This window comes from Cicer arietinum, chromosome 3 (assembly GCF_000331145.2).
Source record: "Cicer arietinum cultivar CDC Frontier isolate Library 1 chromosome 3, Cicar.CDCFrontier_v2.0, whole genome shotgun sequence".
Taxonomy (NCBI): domain Eukaryota; kingdom Viridiplantae; phylum Streptophyta; class Magnoliopsida; order Fabales; family Fabaceae; genus Cicer; species Cicer arietinum.
Window position 1 is genome coordinate 49,719,290 of NC_021162.2, and position 6,297 is coordinate 49,725,586.

Sequence of the window (6,297 nt, forward strand, 5' to 3'; positions counted from 1 at the left end):
AAAAAATTATATAAATGAAAAATATCTTAATTTAATCTCTTATTTATATAAAATAAAATCTCATGTTAATTCTTCACTTAATTAGTAAAAAGATTATCAAATCAAAGTCATTTAGTCCATCATTTATCACGTCAAATTGATATTTTTAAATTTAATATCAAATATCAATTCAGTTTTTTTGTCCCTAAAATTTTATATGTAGGGTCAAGTAATTTGATGTATAATTACATAATCTTTTTGTAAAATAAAAATTACATAATCACTAATGGAGTCTCTACAATTAACAAATATATAGGAAACTTGACAAAACTTTTAGGCCTAATTGCAGTTTTGGTCCCCCTATTTTAGCTGAATCGCGAAAGTAGTCCTTTCATTTTGTTTCTCCTCAGTTTTGGTCCCTCAAGTAGAATTTTGGTCCAAAACTTCATGAAATATTATTTTTTTTTTTTGCATTATTTAAGTCACATCATGCCTCAAGATCTCATTTGCAACAATTGTACCTGAAATATATGATCATAAACGGTGTAGTACGGCTTTAAAAAAATGAAATTTCATCAAATTTTGGACCAAAATTCTGTTTGGGGACCAAAACTGGAAAGAAACAAAATGGGGGGACTACTTTCGCGATTCAGCTAAAATAGGGGGACCAAAACTGCAATTAAGCCAAACTTTTAAAAAGTAAAAGACTAACTTATGTCCGTTGGAGGTGATTTTCTATTTTATATTTTTAAAATTTTAAAAATCAAAATAATTTTTGATTTTTTAAGTTTTAGTGTTGGGTTAACTTTCAATTTTTATTTTTTAGTCTAGAAAATTTATTATTGACATAAAAATAAAATATTTGAAAAAATAATTAAAAATGACAAAATAATAATTAAATCTAATAATCATTAAAAATATACAATTTTGTTTATTAATTTTAAAAATAAAAATAATTTCAATATTATAAACTTATACTTTAGTAATAATTGATCAATGGAAGTTTTGTGTGGTCAACGTGAGTTAGAGTGATGTCCACTTGTGGTCATGGATATTCATATGCGTGGGTGGTCAACGAGGGGCTGGGTGGTGTTCAACAAGATTTGAAATTGTGGCCAGTGGGGTTGGACTCGTGGTCAACAATGGTCATCGTGGTGGCTGTCATAAATGTACTGAAGAACACAAGAAATGTGATGTTTGAATTGTATTTAGCATTTTTAATTTTTTCTTTTAACATCTTTTTTTTTTTATCAATCCTCAACTGAACTTCTTTTGATCTAAAAATCGAGAAAACTGCAAAAGCAAATCGAAAGATAGTTTGAGAAAGGAGGCAAAGGGAAAAACAATTGATAGTGGAAGATGAAGATATTGGGGAATTTTTCATCTTTGAGGCAACAACTGGCCCACCACCACTACAACTATCATGTGAACAAACCCTCGAAAAGTACGGTAATCTGAATAGAAATCATGCTCGGTTGACCATCCATAACTAACCAATTACGGTAAACAAATTTGAGATAAGTCTAATGTTGTATCAAGAGTTGAAGGATATTCATTTTTTATAGAGAACATAATAAAGATTCCAATAGACATCTCACAAACTTCTTTGAATTGTGCGAGACAGTGAAGGTGGATGACAATTCTAAATAAGCTAAGAGGTTGAGACTTTTCACATTATCTTTAAAAGTTGATGTTAAAGAGTGGGTTAATTATTTACCCTCGAGTAGTATTATCACATTGAATGACCTTGAAGATAAATTCTTGGAGCAGTACTTTTCTCCAGTGATGTTCGTGAGAAAGAAGCAAGAAATTTCGGGTGACAAGCATAAAGAAGGTGAATCTCTTCATGAAACTTACAAGAGGTTCAAGAGTTTTCTAGTAGGATGTCCAAATCATGGTTATGAAGACACTATTCAGATGTAAATTTTATAAAAATAGACTGAGGCCAAGTTTTAAAGTTGTGTTGGATACAACAATAGACAATTATCTAAATTACAAAATCACGTTAGAAGCACGAAAAATACTAGAGATCATGACATCAAATGAGCAGACGATGTTGTAAAACATAGGTGGTAATGGGCCAAAAGGTGGTATCTTGGAGTTGAATGCTATGGTACACGATCAATTACAGGGAAGTTGATTTCAAAGTCAATAGAAGAAGTCATTGCTATTGAGATAAAGAAATGAATGACAACTCTAATTATACAACTCCAAGTTGCTTCTATGAAATTGCTAGAACATAAAAGTTATGATTTTTGTGGCGGATCACATAAAAACAGAGCTTGTGAGATTTATGAAGATGACAAAGAAAAATTGGAGGGGGTGAAATTTGTGGATAACAACAGAAAGTCGAATAATCCATACTCCAACACCTAATACAGGATGGAGAAATCATTCAAACTTCATATTCCACAAGGTAGCTCTCAAGGCCAATAGGAAGGTCCATCTAATCAAGCCCCATAAAAATCATCTGCACGCAAATTCTTTCATTGAAGAGTCAATAGTTGTCCATAAAAATCACCTGGCGTCACTAAATAATCTTGAGACACAAATGGGGCATATTATCTAACCACTTGCACAAAGGCCACCGATAAATTTCCAAGTGACACATTTCCTAACCCAAGAAATAATATCAATGTAGTGACGACAGAGAGTGGGAAGATGATTGAGCCACAACAACCTAAAGAAAAAAAGGGTGGGAGTGCTTCAACACCAATGCAATTTGAGGAAGTTGTGAAAAAAAATGTTACACAAAAATAGTTAAGGAGGATAGTACAATTGGGAAGGTGGAAGAATCTGTTGTTCAAAAGAAAGAGGCTTTTCCAAAGCTATAAATCAAAAGTTCAATTTCTGCAAAGATTGAAAAAAGAGGAAACCAAAAAACAATTTGGTAAGTTTCTTGATGTTTTTAAAAAAATTGCAAATTAACATTCCTTTTGTAGAAGTACTAGAACAAATGCCATCATATGTTTTAGTTCATGAAATAGATCCTATCAGAGAAAAGAAAGATCAGTAGTAAAAATAGTAATGCTCGTTGAGGAGGGAAATGTCACTCGCCTCTTAAGTTGACTTTGTATAGTGTCTCTCTGGGCTTAATAAGTATTCTTTACTTTACCTCTTTAAGCTACTCCACTAGAAACTTTTTAGTTTTCTCAACCTGTCTGGAAACTTCATGGTTGAAGAATTGAGTGTTCAATTGTCTTTTTAGGTTTTCCTTTATCAAAAGGAGTTTTACCACTTCTTGTGTTATACCTAGCTTTTCTAGGTAAATTATTTTCTTTTTAAAGAATCATATGAAATAAAACCCTTTAAATAAATAAGTTGAAAATAAAGTTTACAAGTTAATCAAAATCATTCCAAATAAACCATCATTATTTCAAATGTAATTGTACAAGTTAAAAGTTAAATTGTTTATCAACAGAGGTTATCAACCTTGATACGCAAGTACCCCTAAGTTGATCACGACACGCTTAAACGAAGGTTATTGGGTAGTACTAACTCATTAGGTACATCACATCGTCTGTATTGGACTAGCGGTCGATGCTATGACTTTACTACACTTTCACCGTCATTTTAAACTCTTCAACCAAGATTGAAGCATTAAACACACATAAATAACACATTCTCCCATTTACTATTCATTGTAGTCAAGGGAGAGAAGAGGGGAGAAATTGTTATCTCAATTAATGATCCTTAATTCATTGTAATCTCATCAAGTAGTGGAGCAACTTTGTAGTTGGAGGTTTTGTGATTGGAAGCTCTTATGTTGCCCAAAAATGGAGAGAAAAGTTTCAGTTTGGAGAGAAATGAGAGAAGAAGAAAAAGATTAAAAAAATGAAATGATGTCTTATGATGATGATGCACTAGTTTGATCCATTAAAAAGGTGGGAACATTAATTCTTTTTTCCTTTCCCCTAATTAACTACTCTCAGTTCTAAATAAATTTTCAAAAATTTCTAAGCACAAATTTACTCACTTAAACTTAATTCTAAACTCTTACGATTATCATTTATGACATTTAGTCATAATCATATCAATCATCTATCATATCTATATTGTGTCAATCTGGTCGACTGACAATACTTTCAGTTAATAGTAAGTATGACAATTTACTTCAGTAATTATTTTTACCATGATATTAGTTCGATTATTAAAATAATCAAATTTAATATTCTTTCCTCATAAAAGATTAGTAAAACATAAATCAAGTCTCGAACTACCCAAGAACTCGAATTTCAACTATTTTTACGCATAGACAAAATAAAAGTATTTCAATTTTAAAAATGTTATTTTTATACCTTAATTTATAAATGTAAGGGAGATGACAGACTCAGCAACACATTTTTAGTACAAAACACGTCTAAGAATAGTTGAAATAAAGATTATTTATCACGAACCTTACATTAGGGCTCAATTACAGAGATACACGTTTGTGTGTGAATTGACACAAAGCGAGTCTAAGTATTCTGACTCTCAATTGAGAAGATAATAGATTTCAAATTCTATGTCAATCCAAGTATAATTTATAGTTCACACAATTGATTATAATGTTTTTCACTTGGTTGGTTTACAAAGAATTCTAACGACTCTCAATAGAGAGAATTTTTCAATATCATATCTCTTGCACAAAGATTTTTTGAATGTATTCTTTTTGTATTGAACATTGCATTGTTCTTTTCTTTAGTTTTTAAAGATAATTACTTTGTATGATCAAATGACACATTAAAAAAATTCATTGGCTTTACTTGAATTATGGTTTTGTGAAACTGTTTAAAAAAAAATAAACTCTAAGAATATCAAGAATCTTAGGCTTTTCTTAGATCAAAGTTTTTGGCTTCCCATGTTATTTTCCCCTCATTTTCTAGGTTAAAAGTGAGTAATGTTCGTCCTTGTGATGGAGATTAAGGTGCTCATGAATTTGTTTTTAGGTTCCTTTCAATGGTGTTACTCATTTACATTTCTAGATATGTATGATGTTAAGAGGTTGAAAATAGTTATAGAAGGATCAAGTTCTTTTGATCTGGTTGAATATGATAAAAAATCCTATCTAACAAGCACATTCATAAGGTGTCGTTAGGTTCAACACTAGAAAATATTTGGTGCAACCCATAAGGACTAAAAGTCCAAGAACATGTTGGCCAAGTCTTGCAAATATCAATGGATAATCTAGAAGATAGAAACAAATTCCTACAAGGCAACCCCTGGATTTCAGGAATTCTTGGCTAATTGTTAAGAATTGGACGAGAACTAGTTTACCAAATCATGATGAATTTTGTTTTGTCCCTTTATTGGTTATGATATGGGGTTTACCATATCATTGTGAGACTGCAACAATGACAAATAAGATTAGTCAATGTTTGAGCTACATGTATTAAGGTTTTTAGTTGTGTATTTCCTCATAAACATAAAATTTTAAAAGCTAAAATTAATTACGATGGTCAGAATCCCATAGTGGTAGGTCTGTCTATTGGTAGTTCCAAAGAAGGGATGATATAGGTGGATTTCGTTATGAAATTACGTCGTTGTTATGAATTTTTTTTTTTTTTTTTTGTGGTTTAATTGGATACAATGACTCAAATTGTGTAAAGGATCATAAACCTTGTACTAAAGAGGATGATGATCCTACCAAATTCGGTCCTTGATTAAGATCCAATGTTTCTAGTAGAAGAATTGTTGACATAAATATAAAAATCATAGTAGAATGCCTAGTGCCAAAGGACAATAACAATGGATGACCTACAAGCTCCATCCACAAATATTGGATGGTGGAAGGGTTAAAAAAAGAGTAGCAGGTTGAAAATAGTGATCGAATGGGTAAAAGACTATGAAATCTACATATATGACTAAAATGTTGGGACAAAATCCCAAAAGTGTTTTGAAGATAAACGAATAAGTTAATTAATCTTTAATCATGATTTTGATTGTGTTTCTATTTAACTTGTGTTTTTGAGTGAATTATTCAAAGATAGGTGATCAAGTGCACTTATATAACAACCAATGATCACACCATGATATAAAACAAAGTAAATCATTCCTTAAATGAAATTGATAACAAGATCATTCTGAAGGTGCAAACACGAGAAGAAGGGTTGAATTGTGTTTGCCAAAGTTGATAACTTTTTGCTAATTTGATGATGGTTGGTTAGTTTTTATGAATTACTTAAATAAGAAGCAATCGGGTTCAAAGGCAACAAATAATGACAACATAAAAAATTGGACACATATGTTTATCCTGGTTCACCACTAACTTGGCTACATCCAGTTCTCTCATTCAGAAGACTTTAATCCACTAGTTCAAATACCTTGAATTACAAAGAA